Below are 17,864 nucleotides of genomic sequence, written 5' to 3'. Positions count from 1 at the left end.
TCAGACCCTCTGTTTGTGTAAGAACTTACACTTTACTTGCTAACATTTGTACTGACTCTCTCATTTCACAAACTCCTGATACCTTACTGTATTCAGTGCCAATTTCAGTTTATTTCTTAGAAATAATGTCTTCCTACCTTTTTTCATTTCCTAGCCTGTCATCTGTCTTCTAATTCCGTTTACTTTAATATTCCATTTCTTTCCCATTAAATCTCCTCTTTTCCTCTGCTCAATAGTAGTTTGGTAATTGTGCAGGCACCTTTTCCTCCACTGTACTATTACTTGATTCTCTGCAAATCTCCTTTACTTCCTTTAACACTCATACTTTATTCCTACTGTACATCTAGTTTTCCTCCCCCTATTCAATTCATCCACACCATTATCATGTGTAATTCAACCTCAACTCATTGTCTATCTAATCCTCTGCTCTGCCCCCTTTTTCCACCTATATCATTTCCCTCTTGTCTTCTCCACCTCCTCCTTCCTTTATCTCCCCTCCTCTGTCTGCCGTCCTCCCTCTCCTCTCCCATTACTCCACTTTCATTCTCTTCTACCCCTCCTATGTCCTACTACCCCACTGGTAATCCCTCCTCCAAACCTCCTCTCCATGTCACCCCACCCCCATCATATTAAACTCCCTCCCTGCCAACCACCTACAGGTTCCCTTCCCAGCACCGGTCCCCGCACAATCTCTCCACTACATTCATCTCGGCCACCCATATTAAACTCACCTTCTCGTTACAGCAACCTGATAATCTAATTCACATCTCTCCCACAAACATTGTCCCTCTATCCTGTGCCCTCTGGAATGCCAGATCAGTCTGTAATAAACTCGTACCCACCCATTACCTTTTCATATCAAACAACTTGCATCTCCTAGCCATTACTGAAACCTGGATTGCACCCTCTGACACCACTTCCCCTGCTGCTCTCTCCTCTGGGAGCCTCATCTTCTCTCACACCCCTCGGCCTGGGGGTCGCCATGGTGGTGGGGTAGGGGTCCTTCTATCCCCCGGTTACTCCTACCAACTCCTACCATCTGAACCATTTCTTACTTTCTGTACATTTGACTTCTCTCCCCTATCCGGTCTCTCTCCTGCCCTGAACAAGCCATTTCCCTACACAATAATTCCCTTACTTTTGCTCTAGACTCTGTTGCTCCGGCGATCACTATTCACCCTCGCAGATTCACACCTCAACCCTGGCATTCCAAATGCACCAGATACTTGCAAAAGTGTTCACAAACTGCCGAGCGACAGTGGAGAAGATCACGCTCTAAGGCTGATTTTCTCCATTTCAAATTTATGCTCTCATCCTACAGTGATGCCCTTTCCCTCTCCAAACAGTAATATTTCAAGAACCTCATCTCCAGCAGTGCTCAAATCCCTAACGTCTCTTCACCACCTTCAACTCCCTCCTCCGCCCACCCCCTCCTCGCTCTCTGCCCTTGACTTTGCTACCTACTTTACATTGACTCCATACGACAGGACATCATATCCCACCAGTCCTCCTGCTATCCACCTCCTCCTTTCCCGGATCATCCCTCTCCATCCATTTTACCGACTCTAACATTCTTCTCCCCTGTATTTGGAGAAGAAGTAATGTCCCTCATCCGGTCCCCCCCCCCTTGACCCTATCCCTTCACAGCCTGCTCCGATCTTGCCCACCTCCCTCCCTATAATCAGGTACTGTCCCGTCTGCATTCAAACATGCCCTTGTCTCCCCCACTTTTAAAAAACCTTCCCTTGATCCTAACACTCTCTCCAACTACCGTCCCATCTCTCTCCTCCCTTTTGCCTCAAAGCTCCTTGAGCGTGTTGTTTACAACTGCCTTACCACCTTTCTTTCCTTCCACTCCCTCCTTGACCCTTTTCAGTCTGCCCTCACAAAAGTCACTGCCCTCACAGTGTCTATGTGACACTGCTCTCTCCTGGCTATCCTCCTACCTCTCTGACCGATCCTTCTCTGTTTCCTCTCATGACTCCTCTTCTCCCCCACAGCCTCTTACAGTAGGTGTTCCCCAAGGTTCTGTTCTTGGACCTCTCCTTTTCTCACTCTATACGTCCTCACTAGGTGAACTCATCAGCTCTTTTGACCTCCAATATCATCTCTATGCGGATGATACTCAGATCTACCTTTCCACCCGACCTCTCCCCCTCTCTCCTCACTCATGTCTCCAACTGTCTCTCTGCCATCTCTTCTTGGATGTCCCAGCGATTTCTTAAAAATGTCTAAGACTGAGCTAATCATTTTCCCACTCCCCAACATAACCACACTTCCCACCATTTCTTTATCACTTGATGACACAACTGTCTCCTCTAGCCCCAAAGTGCGCTGTCTTGGAGTTATCCTGGACTCCTCCCTCTCCTTCAAACCACATATCCAGAATCTCTCGCAGTCCTGTCATTTTCATCTTAAAAATGTTTCCAAGATTAGACCCTTTCTCACCCAGGATGCCACTAAAACCCTCATACACTCATTGGTCATCTCCAGATTGGACTACTGTAACCTCCTCCTATCTGGCCTCCCCAGCTCACTTCTCTCCCCTCTGCCGTCTGTCCTCAATGCTGCTGCTCGGCTCATCTTCCTCTCAAAACAGTCTGCATCTGCCTCCCCTCTCCTACAAGCTCTCCACTGGCTCCCCATCCCTTTCAGAACCCAATTTAAGGTTCTCACACTCACTTACAAAGCCCTCAGCCATTCTTCTCCCATTTACATCTCGGATCTCATCTCCCTTCACTCTCCTGTCCGCCTTCTTCGTTCAACAAATGCACACCACCTCTCATGCCAATTGATTACTTCCTCCCACTTCCGCCTCCAAGATATTGCCCGCACTGCTCCCCACCTTTGGAACTCCCATCAGACTCTCCACCTCTCTTCAAGCCTCCAAAGAATCTCTTAAAACCCACTATTTCATCAAAGCCTTCCAGCTCTCATCTTAACTTGCTGCTACATACTCCTTCCTCCTTGCCTACCCCATCTGTGCCACACCTGTTTGTCTGTCCCTCCCCTTTAGATCGTGAGAAGGGCCCTCTACCCTCTTGTGCTTCTCCTTACTCTACTTTCATCTACTTCTTACTCTCTACTGGGGCACCACACACTTGGTTGCTTTGCATTGTTGCTAATCTGGGTGTCATGGTCACAAATGTAGCAATGTATATTATCCATGTCCTGTATTGTATTGTAAGTCACTGTAAATCAACCTATTTGTTTATGTACTTTGTAAGGCGCTGCGGAACACTTGTGGTGCCATATAAATAAATGATGATAATAATAACATTTAAAAATGAAAACACTACTGTTACCTCATTGAAAGAGTTCAGCAATTCAGAATTCTCATTAATGAAAGTGAGAATTCATCAATTTGTACAGCTTTACATTAGTTTCCCTTGGGATGTAGTCGGCATCTCGGCGGTCAGGATGCCAGTGGTCAGAATCCTTGCGCCTGAATCCGGAACAGCAGTCTGAATCCTGGCTCCAGAATCCCGACCGCTGACATCCCGACAGTTAGTATTAGGGTTAGGTATTAGGGGGAGGGCTAAACTGTGGGAGAGTAGGGTTAGGCTGCAGGAAAGGTGGGTTAGGGTTTGTAAACTTACAAAATAATGTCGCCATCCTGTCGACCTATTGACTGTCTAACATCTGGTGTCTATCTAGACATTCAGGGGTATTCAATATCGGAGCGAAAACATCATTTTTGCGTTAATATCGGAGGTATGACGTCATTATCGCAGGTTTTACTTTTACACCGTATTCAATTTCAAAGACTTATCACAGTTTTGAAAAGTCTTTGATAAAAAACGGGGATAACTTTTCACCATTGAATAGGTGTCGAAAAAAAGTGCAGAATTGGGGTTTAGGGGTGCAGGCTTAAAAAAAAATAGCCTACACCCCTGGGAATGACATTTAAAAAAGAACTGTGTAAAAAAAAGTTTAAAAAAAAAATAGGGACACCCCAAAAAATTAATTTAAAAATTGGGGTGAAAAAAAAAAAAATTGGAAAAAAAATTGTATAACAATAGGGAAATACGTTCAGGGCTATTCTGCAAGTATGTGGCAGGTGTTTTGAAGAATAGAATTATAGCGGCAGGTGCACAAATGCAGAATTTTTAAAAATTTACTTTAGGGACTTAAATATATGCTAGTACCCATTTTTATGTACCCCAAATTTGATGGGACCACTTAAAAAAAACCGAAAAAATTAACCTAAGTGCTCTTCTGCAACACTTCTTCAATGTCGGGAAAAAAACACCTGCTGCGGCTATTTAAATCCCCGACTTTCAATTAAAGGCTAAAACGGGGTACCCATAGTGATCCCTCATGTTTTTACAACTTTAGGGGGGGGGTCTTACAATTTTTTTAAGGAAAAATTCGTAACTTTACGCAAATCCAACTTTTTCCCGTTTTCGTTAATTTTATATTGAATACGGGGATAAGCAGGAGCGCGCCCGATACTTTAATGCAGGTAAAAACTCTGATATGAAACGTTAACTTCGACAGTGAAGTTAACGTTTCATATTGAATACCCCTCTATGTCTACCTTTTTACAGTAGATCTTTAGACTTGATTCCATGGGAAAGAAGCTACAATAAGCTACAATCCACATACCTTTCCCATAAGCTATCCATTTTTTAGTTCAGAGGAGTGACATTATAACGTGCCATTGCCCCATTGAAGGATATAGCTTACATCTAGATCGCCTGCCCCTTCAGCTGGTTCTACATAGACTTAAACCACCTGCACCCTATGTACTGTGAACTGTGCAATCTGATACTTGCCTCCTGCCTGAAAGGATGGCATATCAAAGTCTCATCATAGGCCTTTTGCTAGAATTGAGAACCTTGATGTGAGGATACTGGATCTCACCATTAATCCCCATAAAGTCTAGAAAGATGGCCCCTTGTAGCTGCCCATTAGGGAGCGTCTCAGTTTAACCAAAAGGGAAATGCTTTTGGTCTTGTAAGTGTAGGGCTTGGCTTCCAAATTTAGGATTTACAAACGTAATCAAAGTTAAATACTGTGGGGGAACGTATAGAGTTGAACGTATTCCCCTTTTGCAGGGAGTATTTTCAGGCTATGCATGCTCAAAAATCTAGTACATGCAAATGAGTGAAAAACAACTGAATTCCCACTATAGTGTTTACCAGTTTTAGGGGCATATTCAATTAGGTATGGGGTTTACCACTCGAGGAAAGCTCCAGGTTTCACACCAGGGGTTAAATTCATTTTTATGAATCACTGAAATCTCCTGAGATCAAATTGAACTTGAGCAGCAAATCTCAAATCTACTAAGAATGGATTTTGCTTTCGATCTTCAACTCGATTTCGATCTTGTTTCAGTTTAAGAAGGGATTTGCTGTTCGATTTGGCACATTTATGTCCAAATCGAACAGCAAAACCCCCTTCAAAACGAACTGCCAATCCCCGACTGAAAAAAACTGCTTCATGCTTTCACTTTCAGCATGATCAATTAGTTTTCACACAGATACATGCATACATCAGTGAGATGCCTGAATGTATCTTATTGTAACAAGCTTGGAAAGAGTTACTGTTTAATATAAAAAGTGACTTGGGGTCCCCCCTAAATACACAACCAGCCCTGGACTTTTCATAGCCAGTCCTGGCTGTGTAAGTACAGGAAAAAAAATGTGTAGGGTTCCACTGTACTAATCACAACCAGCACTGGGCTCCGATCCGGTCCTGGCTCTGGAATTACAGGGGGAAAAATTCGTATGGTCCCCTGTAATCTCTAGAAACGGACCTGTTCTAGCGGGGGGCTGATGCCACTGCCAGGGGAGCCCTATCACCGGGCCTCGCAACTGCAGCATCAGCCCTGACCGCTAGTCAGCCCAGGCCAGTGATCCCTGGGGAGTTGGGGACCCCCCCAATAAAGGGGTTCCCCTCTCCAGGGCACCCCTAGCCTAGGCTGATAGCTAGGGGCTATCCCCACCACCCCTGGCCGGTGGCGGGTTGATAGTGTAGGTGTAGTGCATTTGAAATAGTTTGAAATATTGTCTTTTGCTGTGGTAATGTAGGTATGTGTGAGCGTGTATGTATGTATTAAAACTTTATTTTCACGGTGTGTGTCTTGTGTTTATTTAAACATTTTTTTACAGTTGCACTACAGGTACCAGCGGGCCCTTAATGCCCCGCATGCTGGTACTTGTGGTTCCCAAGTGCCAGCATGCGGGGGAGGCTTACTGGGACCAGCAGTTCTACTGTAAAGACAATGTTTACATTAATCTGGCCTGGGCTGACTAGCGGTCAGGGCTGATGCTGCAGCAGGGGGGCCCGGTGATAGGGTTCCCCTGGCTGTGGCATCAGCCCCCCGCTAGAAAGGGTCCGATGCTGGTTCTGGAGATTACAAGGGGACCCTACACATTTTTCCCCTGTAATTCCAGAACCAGGACAGGATCTGAGCCCAGTGCTGGTTGTGATTAGTACAGTGGAAGCCTACGCAATTTTTTCCCTGTACTTAAACAACCAGGACTGGCTATGAAAAGTCCGGGGCTGGTTGTCTATTTAGGGGGGGACCCCACGTCATTTTTTTTTAACACTTAACTCTTTCCAAACTCTTAACAGTAAGATACATGCATGCATCTCACTAATGTATGCATGTATCTGTGTCAAATCGAACTGCTCATGCTGAAAACGAATGCATGAAGTTCTTCAATTTATTTGGGGATTTACTGTTCGAGTTTGAGTTCGTTTTTCATTCAATTTACAAATCGAACATTAGTAAATGAAGGGATCCAATTGTTCTCTATGCGAAAACATCAATGTTTTTCAGAAATTCGATTTCATTTGAAATTCATCGTTCTGTTCGATTTGGTCTTTAGTAAAACCTTTCATATTAAAAAAAAATACATAAAAAAAAATAAATCAAACCAAAATCGAATGCAAAATTGAATAGAAAACAAAATCCTACTTTAGTAAATTTACCCCCTGGAGCTGTTCAATTATTCTGCATTTTTCCTCCACGGTAAACCCAGGGATAATGTGCGGTAACCCATAGATTCTGTGTAAAATGCTGGAATCTATGGGTTTCCCTGCGGGTGAGACCTCAGAGGCTGCATTTACTGCAAATTTTTCCTTGCAGCTTCTGAGGCTGCAAGGAAAAGTCAGCATTACACATGGGAATCAGCACCTGATTGAATAGGTCAGGGCAGTCAATTAGCTGTGGGACTATACTAATATTTTTTTGTCTTACAAGTGTTGAACATTCCTAAAGCACACTTTCTGTTTGTTGCCTGACAAGATAACACATTAGGGAGGTCAGCACCGTCTTCCCTGGAAGTGTTATTTAATCTTCCCACCACATATAGCAGTGAAGAAACCTCTTATAGTAGTGCACCAAGTTCAGGCACCAGGGGCACTAATCTCCTCAGCCCTATCTTGCCCAGCAGAATGTGACTTATTAGAAAGCAGATAAAAAATACAAGTGTATATTTTCTGCTTGTGGATTTTCTATTTTCAATAGAGCAGTAACTATATAATAGATTTTCTATTCGCTTCCAAGAAGGGCACCATATACAGATTAGGCAGCCTAGCAGGAACACTATATATTACACACTGGGGGGTAGATTTACTAAAGCTTCTAGAACAGACAAGTGGTGGTGTTGACCATAACAACCAATCAGATCCCATCTATCATTTTCTAAGATGCAATAGAAAATGATATCTATAATATGATTGGTTGCTTTGGGCAACACCACCGTTTTTCATTTTTACTACAAAAGAATAGTTGCGCAACCAACATCACCCACTTATTAAATAATACACAGTATTGACATAACAAAAATGTAAATACATAAAATGTCGAGTTCTGAAATATATGTGTAATATTCAGTACAAAATACAAATAATAATAACACAAAACTTTGTCATGCATCCAATATATTTAGAGAAGTACAAATGTCTGTTTGAATGAAAATCTCCTTATAGTGAGGAAGTATATAAATAGTTGCAAAAATTGAAATGTTGAATGTAAAGTGAAATGTGCATTAATCGCACTAGCCCAGGGGTGGCCAACCAGTCAGAGGCAAAGAACCAAACATTATCTGTAGTCAAGCTAAAGAGCCAAAACCATGCGTGCGCCAAAGGTACGCTAGCAAAAATGAAACGTGGCCTAGCTGTCACAAGGCCACGCCCCATTTTTGTGTGCACGCCTTTGGCATGACATTCGCAGGAGCATGACCTTGTCTCACACCCCCATTTTTAGTCACACTGCGGGCGAGCCCAGCACGTTGAAAATACACAATTTATGTAACAGTGATCGCGCTCAGCTAAAAAAATTGTGGGTCCCAGGGACCCCTCACTTTAACAAATTGGGGTCCTACTCCAGAGTTTCTGGGTCCCATCACATATTATTATGCTTTTGCGCTTGCCATATACAGTAGCATCAGACCACCCCACATGCCCTACACATAGATCATGGGAAGTCACTCATATTACAGTACGGATAAAGCTTATAATTACATTGCCTTGATCTTACATGGCCAAAAGGTGCAGTGCTGTGGGCAGAGAGGGGGTGAGGGCAGCAGTTGGAACAGTACTGGGGGCAGGTATCAGTTGGGGTAGAGGAGGTTAAGTGTAGGAAGCAGTTGGGATAGAGCTGGGGTAGAGGGGGTTAAGGGCAGACAATGCTGTAGGGAGGTGGGTGAGGGCAGGCAGCAGTTGGAACAGTGTTGGGCACAAGTAACAGTTTGAGTAAAGGGGTGTAAGGGCAGGGAGCAGTTGGTGCAGGGAGGGGGTAGAGGGGTGTAAGATCATGTTGCAGTTGGGGTAGGAAGTTGGTTAAGTGTAGATAGCAGTTGGATTAGTACTGGGGGGCAAAGAGGGAGTTAGGGGCACGCCGTGCTGGGGATAGGGCGGGGATAAGTGTAGATAGCTGGGGCAGTACTAGGGGGCAAAGAGGGGGTTAGGGGCATGCAGCACTGGAAGTAGGGAGGATAAGCAGCTGGGGCAGTAACTAGGGGGCACGGAGGGGTTTAAGGGCATGTAGTGATGGGTATAAGGGTAGATTGCTGGGGCAGTACTAGGGGGTAAGGAAGGGGTTAGGGGCACACAGTACTGGAAGTAGGGAGGGGATAAGGGTAGATAGCAGCTGGGCAGTACTGGGAGTTAAGAAATGGGTTAGGAGCAGGCAGTGCTGGGGGTAGGGAGGGGATAAGGGTAAATAGCAGCTGGGGCAGTACTTGGGTAAGGAGGGGCTTAGGGGTAGGCAAGTGCTGGGGGTAGGAAATAGGTAAGGCGCTAACTGATTATGAACACTAACAGTCCTGAGGGACTACCCTCCGGACCCCCCTCCGGACCCCCCTGCGTGCATGCCACATTGATTAACTGCAGAGTGTTAGCCGTTAGCCTCCGCGGCACCCGCATCCTGTTTGTATTCTTAGCTGAAATGCACCAAAACACACCCCCTCCCACCTTCCCTCCTGCCCGTTACTCGTTTAATAACACTTACTTTGTTCCAGGTCAGAGAATGCAGGAACGTGTAGAGTGACACCTATTCTTCTATAGCCACCTGTATAACGCCAGAGCCGCCTTCATGCCGGGGGCGGTATGTATTAATGCTTACCGCAGCGGTCTAGGCTCTGAATTGAAACCTGATCAAGTCACTGCTGCAAATTCAGAGCCTAGACCACGGCGGTAAGCATTAATACATCCCGCCCCGGGTGTGCCAGCCTTCTATGCTTGGGTCGCCTTCATACTCGATACTCTGTCTGAAGCAGTCTGTCCATATAGTGCCGAGTGCCGGGTCCCACAGCTGCTGTATCTTAGAAGGGTGCCAAAGTGCTGGCTCCTCCTCCACTTTAATAGTCCTCCCTGCCATAGGTAAAACTAGAGATCTGGTAATGGGTGGTCCCAGTTTTAGCATATTATGTATGTATAATCTAGAGTTGCAGGGGGGCTGGGTGACTGTTAGAGAAATGGGAACTTTTGCGCGTGCCTAGAGCGTGCTCCCCCAAAAGGGGTGTGGTCACTCAAATAGGGGGCATGATTTTAAGACACACTCTTCACATTCCACAGCGCTTTACAGAGAATATTTGGCCATTCACATCAGTTCTTGCCCCCAGCGGAGCTTACAATCTATATTTTATATATCTATACATGCACACACATATACATTACGGTTCATTTTAGCTAGGAGAGAATTAACCTATCAGTATATTTTTGTAATGTGGGAGAAAACCAGAGGAAGCACGCGCAAGCACAGGGAGACTATACAAACTCCACACAGTTCGGGCCATAGTGGAAATCAAACCCATAACCTTGGTGCAGAAAATGGGTAATTCTGTAGTGGAGCACAACCTTGCATTACAGGTAAGGGAGGAGGGATTGAGTGGTGCACTGCCTAGCATCACAGGGGGGTGAGAGAGGCACAGCCTGGCATTGCAGGGCGCGAGTGGGGCACAGCCGGGCATTGCAGGGGGTGAGGGAAGGGGGGTAGGGCACACAGCTGGTACGGATGCAAGTTTATTTAGGCAGCACATGGTCTCAGTCACCTGGGTATTGGTTCCTCCCGGGCACTGTCCTCCTGCAGTCCCGGACTCCATGATCACAGCCAGTGACGCTCCTGCCTCTGATTGGCTGCTCCGTTTGCAATCGATTCAATTCAAAGACCGGCCGGGGATAGGGGGGGGGGGGGGACCGTGGAGCCCTGGTCCCAGCACTGGCAGCTCCCTCCCCTTTCTCACCTCAGCGGCCTGCAGCAGGTTCTCCTACTCCGGCATCACCCAGCTCCCCGGCTTCCACTCCCCGCTCTCCTCTTCCCCGGCACCGCGTACACGCTCTGCTGCTGCCAGCCCGGGGACAAGGGCCGCACCTCGGCCGCCCGCTTGGTGGAATCCCCTGAAGAGAAGAGCACCACCTTGGTTTTGCTCCAGCTCAGCCGCAGGACCTCTGAGGGCTTCTTGCAGCTAGGGGAATAGCCGGGGGGCAGTGCGGATGCGGCAATGGCTGCCCGCGTTCTGCTCCTCCCTGGGGTAACCAGCCTCCGCTTGTCATCCCCGCCCATCAGCAATAGGGACTCCCTGCTGCTGGGCCAGGGAGCTGTCAATCAATTTACAACTAGCCAATCCTGGTGGAACGCGTCCCCGGGGACCCACCCCTTTTGAAAAAGTGAGTCCCCTGTGTCCATTTCCGAGTAAAATATGCGCTATAGCGCGTATTTGCGAACACTCTTCCCAATATCATTTTTTTACTGTTGAAGCGAAAGAAAAAGCCAGAGCAATATAGAAATCATTGAAAAACCCTGTTCACATAAAATACACAGAAACAAGCCAGATCCACATAAAATACATATTGAAATCCAGAACCACATAAAATACATTGAGCATGCCAGATCCACATAAAATACATATTGAAATCCAGAACCACATAAAATACATTGAGCATGCCAGATCCACATAAAATACTTTGAAATCCAGAATCACATAAAATACATCGAAAAAGCAAGATTCACATAATACACACTTCAGCTCCTCCATGTGTCACTCCAGCCCCCACCCTTGCCATTCCTGCCCACATTCATGTCATTGCAGCCAGAACCACATAAAATACTTTGAAAAAGCAAGCTTCACATAATACACACTTCAGCTCTTCCATGTGCCACTCCACCCCCCTCCCTTGCCATTCCTGTGTCATTGCAGCCTCCCCGCCCCCCCATGCAATTGCAGCGGCCCCTCATGTGTCACTCCAGCCCCCCCCCCCCCGGAGTTCTCTCAACAGAATCACTGTGCCCCCTGGAAGCAGGCATTATTCCCCCTGCTCTCAGGCTGCCCCCACCCACTGGCTCTCAGGCAGTAGTGCCCATTATGCTGTGCCTCCGGTAGTTGTGGCCCTTCTGCAATGCCTCCTGTAGTTGTGCCCATTAACCAATGCCCCCAGTAGTTGTGGCCCTTATGCAATGCCCCCTGTAGTTGTGCCCATTATGCAATGCCCACAGTAGTTGTGCCCCTTCTGCAATGTCCCCAGTAGTTGTGCCCCTTCTGCAATGTCCCCAGTAGTTGTGCCCCTTCTGCAAGTCCCCTCTGCAGTTGTAGACCTTATGCAATGCCCCCTGTAGCTGTGCCCATTAAGCAATGCCTCCAGCAGTTGTGGCCTTTATGAAATGCCCCCTGCAGCTGTGCCCATTTTGCAATGCCCCCTGTAGTTGTGCCCATTAAGCAATGCCTCCAGTAGTTGTGGCCCTTCTGCAATGCTGTGCCCCTTCTGCAATGCCCCCTGTAGTTGTGCCCATTAAGCAATGCCCCATGCTGCAGTATGACTCACAAGCTCTAGGTGTAGACGACTGCTGGTAGTGCTGCACCTGCAGCAGCAGTAGACCCTTCAAACAGCCGTTTGCAGGGGTGTAAATACAGGAGGCAATGGAAGGCAGTTGCCTCCTGGCGCCAGCCTCAAAGGGGACACACTGAACTTCTCTATTGCTCAAGGGTCTGCCTTATGCGCAAGAATAAGTAGGGAGCCCTGGGGGCATGTGCCATGGTTCTACCTCTACCAGGGCCCCCACCCTGAAATTGAGTCTCTAGAGATGGATATCCAGCAAGGAACCACACCAATGTACATAAAAGGGACATGGCATAGGCTCGAGTACATGGCCCCTCCCCCTCACACATGTAGGACCTGCTCCCTTTACTGTTGCTGTGGGAGCAGCAAATAGCGAGAACAGAAAACCCTGATCAGCAACAGGTAGTATTTGTGTGCTGGGGGTGTTGGTAGTTAATTGGGGGAGGAGTGTGTGTCTGGTAGCTGCTGCTGCGGTGTTGGCATGGCAGTGAAAGCAGGGAGGGAGAGTGTGTGTCTGGGTGCTGTTAAGCTGTTAATAGTGAATGCAGGAGGGGGGGAGGGTGTGTGTCTTGGTGCTGCTGTGGTGTTGGCAGTAAATGCAGTAGGACAAGTGTCTATGACTAGCTGCTGCTGGGGTGTTGGCAGTGAATGCAGTAGGAGGAGCTTCTATGACTTGGTGCTACTGGTGTGTTGATAGAGAATGCAGGGGGAGAAGAGTGTGTGACTGGGCACTGCTGGGGTGTTGATAGTGAATGTGGGTTTGGGGAAGTGCGTGTGAGTGCTGCTGGGACTGGAGTGTTTGTAGTGCATGTGAGCAGAGAGGGGCACTAACAACTCTCTCGTCTCCAGGCGCCTGGTATGAACCTACGCCCCTGGCCGGGCACAAGCCTGGAGCCGGCTGTGTAAATCACCAATGAAAGTGCTGCTTGTAATGCATTTGCAGCAAATATCAGATGGGAGATTCCATGTATGTGCCACAAGCAGACAGCTGCATTCAACGGTTATGGCACTCTGAGTGCACCTGAGTCGGCGGCTGTTTTGGCTTTGCCTAGGGTCCTGATGCCAAAAACAAAGTGCTCCAAGTGGCGAATGGGGTTTTCGGTTGCCCAAGGATCTGCAGCAGCTGGCGGTCTCCTGTCTCACGTGTGTCTGTGTGATCAGTACAGACACACAGTTGGCTGTTAGTAGATAGACATTAGGCAGATCCAGTAGAAATGAAAGCAGCTAGGTTCAATGTGTTACCCTGTCAACCTAAATCCATGTCAACCTTTTAACCGACGACCATTTCTGATGACACAATTGTCGCTGAATTGTGACATCATGGCCCCGCCTCCTGCTTCACAAGGCTGGTAATCTCGGCATTATGTAGCGGTGGCAGAGCCATGATGATGTGGCCACGCTCCGCCCCTAATGCTTGGTAAAGTCCCAGCAACGCCCCCTATGCCGACCTGGCTGCCCCCTCCCGGAGTATGACCTAACAAATTGCTAAAGAAAACCCAAACACCAGGAAGAAGCCCACAGGGGGAATGTTCAAACTCCACACAGATAGTGCCCTAGTCAGAATAGAACCCATTGGCCCCTTTGCTGTGAGGCAAGATTCATTCAGTAAAGCACTTTTTTTGCTCTTAGTGGAGATTTTTCTAGGTTCTCGCCTTACACTGAATAAAATATTTTAGGTCAGTTTTTGTCTAGATAAAAATCACCAGTAACTCTGTAAAAGTCACTAAAACTTGGCATAGCAGCGCTGTTTATTCATGTTATAAATGTGTAATATACTAGTTTGAGAAATAGAAGGCAATAAACACCTTACAGCCTAATGTTTTTCTTGCCCAACCCCTTCTGAGACACTGCCCGAGAGTTATTGCATCTGATTGCATAAGGCTCCCCACGAGTTTGTATGCTATCCCCCACGAGTTTGTATGCGATCTCACAAGCTCCCATTCATTGTGTCCAGTAAGCAGGAGGATTTGTATCACATTAGACAAGCAGTATGGGTGCAGCTACAGGTGCTCACAGTCACATATCTCAGGTATCAAACACAACATGTCCGAAGGAGTAGCCCAGAGATCACTCCTTGCAACCTTGACCCCTGGTGTATGAAGCAATGGGCAGCAATCATCCCGTAATACAAAAAAGGAGGATGAACAATGCAAAAGCGGAGTAACCAGCACAGCAATGACATAGAGCCAAGGGTAATACTCTTGCCAGTGCCCAGGTTATACAGAGTGTAGGATCCTATACAGCTGGGGACATGCAGAAAGGGGACACTCAGGCTGCTGCTGTCCATGCTGTCACATGAAGGGTATGTACTAAGGCCCAATGCGTGGCCCTCAGACAGGGCATTGCCAGTCTCTGAGAGACCCCTGTACCTGTGCCAGCCACCGGGCTACAGCCTCCTTCTGTGCTCCTACTCAGCGGCTGCAGATGACAATGATGTGGTCTCACTCTGACGATCACAGAAGCGGCAGCAGCAGGGAGTGGGGACCATGCACGGTGCTGCTCCCAGCCCCTCCCCCCCGAGTGTGTGACAGCCCAAGCAGCGGGGCATCATGGGAGTTGTAGTCCCACTCTGCAGGCACTGGCATAGGCCATGTGCTACAGTCCTGTAAGAAGTCGCAGCTGCTGCAGTCATAGACACTGTTGTGCCTGCCTGCAGTGTCCTTAAATTCTGCTGCTACCAGCTATCCAGCTGCAATGAAGAGAGCCTATAAGAATTGCGTTTTATTAAACCCATGCTATCGCACTAGACTCCGTGCGGGGACAGCTCACTGTTATTACACAGCTGTATGGACTATAGTCCATCTACACTGGAGAAGTCAGATCTAACCTATCTACTTCATACATGGACCACATGCATACTACAGCCCAATGAGTATACCTGCCAGCAGAAATGTGCGTCACTGGGCTTAAACTATCACAGTCTAGAACTGATCGTTACATCACCAGGATATATTATCCCAGCCGGTGACACTTTCTGATGTTGGTGGAGGAGGCTGGAGTGGATTCTGCCTCTCCTTGTTGTGGCCGCTGTACTGTCTCCATCCAGCCACTGGGGGACGCTGAGCAGGCCGTGGTGCTGCGCACTTCCCGTCTCGATGGTGTATGTCCCGGATACACAACCAGTAACAGATACATTACACACACACGGCGGCTAGTGGAAGCCCGGGAATATTGGGTTCGCTGCTGCTGCTGTTCCTCTCAGCTCTGTCTGCCCGGCTGCGGGTGCAGCGTCTCTTCTCTGTGATCGCCTCAACTGGAGATACCCGTCGCGGCCCCTCATCCCGGTACATGCCTGTGATGATGTGTATTGCTGCTTGTAGTATGGTGTCACTGGCAGCCAGGAAGCGGGTGTACGTAGGGCAACACTCTCGGGAAACGGGTGCATGTAGGGCGACATTCTCTTCAAGCTGGCGTACGTAGGTAGGGCTTTAGTATTGCGGATGATTTGCCCAGAAGTGTCTGAAATTCGTGGCGACCAGGGACATGCAGCCTGGGACGCTAGAACCGTTCTTCTGTTCCAGGAGGTTGTAGTTTATAGTTAGGACGTCTTGTCACTTTCTCAGTCTTATTGGTGTATATAAGAACTTCCTTTCAGCAATGTGGTTATAAAAAAAAAAAAAAAAAAAAGAGGTTGTAGTCGGTGTGTACTGTTGCACAGTGGTGTATGGTCTAATATAAATGAAAATGTAGGACAAACTGAAAACTGTTGTCCTGTCGTGCTTGCTCTGCAATGGATGGATCTCTTTTTAAATCTGTGTTCGGTGTTGTGGTTCCAATACTTCTGGAGATAGGGGGGATGAAGCAACATAGATGGTGGTTAAGCCTCAGCCAGTAATGCTAACGTGGTAGGAGCTGATATAGCACTGTTATGGTAATGCATGGTCCTGCATGCATTAATGATCCGGGGATGGATACATCGCAGGTGGGACGCAATGCATTCCGCCGTCCTTCGCATGCCGGTGTTGGTAATGTCGGTATGCATGACGAGTAACGCAAAGGACCACTTTCTCGCTAAGAGTGGCACTTTACGATGGAGAGACTTCCGGGTCTATGACCAAGAAGCCCCTCTGGCATTCATCTGTGGTGGGGTGCTGGAAGAGATCCGATTGGATCCCCTCTCTGCACTCTCCCGATAGAAGCCCATCGGCTTTTATGGGTATCGCCATCAGACAGTTTGTGTAACCTGATAACGCGATGTGTTCTAGATTTATTTATAACCTTACTTGCTATAAAGGATAATGAAATAATTCACACCAATACAGATTCTAAAATGACAATGCTTTTACTTAGACAGTGTAATTATACATGTATTTTGCCAGTGCAGAGTTACAACAAAAACATAACACTTAGGTTATTTTAGCAGCAGTAGGAATACTTGTAAAATAAATCCATCACACCCAGTGTAGCATATCAAACAGCCAATTTCATACATACGTATGGCAACCGCACCCAGCACCGTGCAGACCCTCTGTGCTCTCTCTCCCTCGTCCACTGACTGCTCCCCTGTAGCTTCTAATTTTTGCTTCTTGTAGGCCAAGGCTATCTTGATTAGCCGCCTTTAGTTACTAAATCTGAGACTTGTCTGTGTTCTTCACACGCTGAAAACTGACAGATTTCAAACCCATAAGCACCTCTACTGCTGAACCATTAAATAAGATGGCTGCTTTATTAGTTCTAACTTGTACATATCTCTGCAGTTAATCACACCTGCATAAAAATAAACACTAATCTCTACCGGTATATACTTATTGATATCTCATTTAAGATCAAACATTAAACAGAATGACTAATGCAACAGGGACTCATCTATTTACTTTGGAGAGGGGAGGGTAGGCCTCAATCCTCTCAAAGCCTGAGACCATTCAACAAATGTGACCCAGCTGCACCTCACACAACTATACTAATACTGAATCTCATCTTAAACATTTCTATATATTCTACATTGCAATATAGGGAAAATAATTGAACATAAATATGCATATATTCATGAATTGCTGAAGGAATATGTACGACCACATATTCCTGTGTTATCAAACCCACCACAGCCAAGCCCTTGAGTGCATCGCATTCCAGCTTGGCGCATATGAGAAATGCGGTCAAACCCGCAGTTTGGCCACATTTCTCAGGTTGCTCCATCCCGCCCCCGAACTGCTTCTGTGGAGGTCCTGGCCTCTTGGGAAACGGATGGTGTCTTAGCCCCCTATCCACCCAGAAACTACAGCAGACTGTCAATCACGGACAGTTTGCTGCCGCTCTGTGCAGGATCACAGACCCGTACTACACATGCACAGAGCGTCTACAATCGGAGATGTGCTAACCATAGGGTTATGGATACAGATGCACCTACACATTCATTAGTCTATGCCAGGGGTTGCCAACCTCTGTTCTCGAGAGCTACTAACACTTCACTTTTTCCAGACCACCTAGCAGGTGCACAGGTGTATTCATTACTCACTAACATATTTGAAAAGATCCACAGGTGGAGCAAATTATTTCACTTGTGATTCTGTGAGGAGTCCTAGAAAACATGCACTTGGTAGCTCTCGAGGACCAGGGTTGGCTACCCCTGGTCT

At 47.1% G+C, this 17,864-nt stretch overlaps 2 protein-coding genes across 3 annotated transcripts in view; one reads left to right on the top strand and one right to left on the bottom strand.

Moving 5' to 3' along the window:
• The window catches only part of MIMS1 (mitochondrial inner membrane scaffold 1), a 58,688-nt gene extending 43,353 nt beyond the window's left edge, over positions 1 to 15,335 (bottom strand). Inside the window, exon 1 of one of the 2 annotated variants that reach the window (XM_088475932.1) lies at positions 15,170 to 15,335. The gene's annotated coding sequence lies outside the window, so the exon portion shown is untranslated. Of the gene's footprint in view, positions 1 to 14,660; positions 14,824 to 15,169 lie in introns of those variants that run through there. The other variant, XM_088475930.1, reaches the window with a different exon arrangement.
• Positions 15,336 to 15,354: 19 nt separating this feature from the next.
• Positions 15,355 to 17,864, top strand: part of RNMT (RNA guanine-7 methyltransferase) — a 116,803-nt gene continuing 114,293 nt past the window's right edge. The window contains exon 1 of the mRNA XM_088475929.1: positions 15,355 to 15,575. The gene's annotated coding sequence lies outside the window, so the exon portion shown is untranslated. The remainder of the gene's footprint in view (positions 15,576 to 17,864) is intronic.

Source organism: Taudactylus pleione, unplaced genomic scaffold (genome assembly GCF_031769625.1).
Source record: "Taudactylus pleione unplaced genomic scaffold, aTauple2 ptg000179l, whole genome shotgun sequence".
NCBI lineage: Eukaryota > Metazoa > Chordata > Amphibia > Anura > Myobatrachidae > Taudactylus > Taudactylus pleione.
Note: the sequence above shows the minus strand (reverse complement) of the source record. Positions and strands in the feature narration are given on the sequence as shown.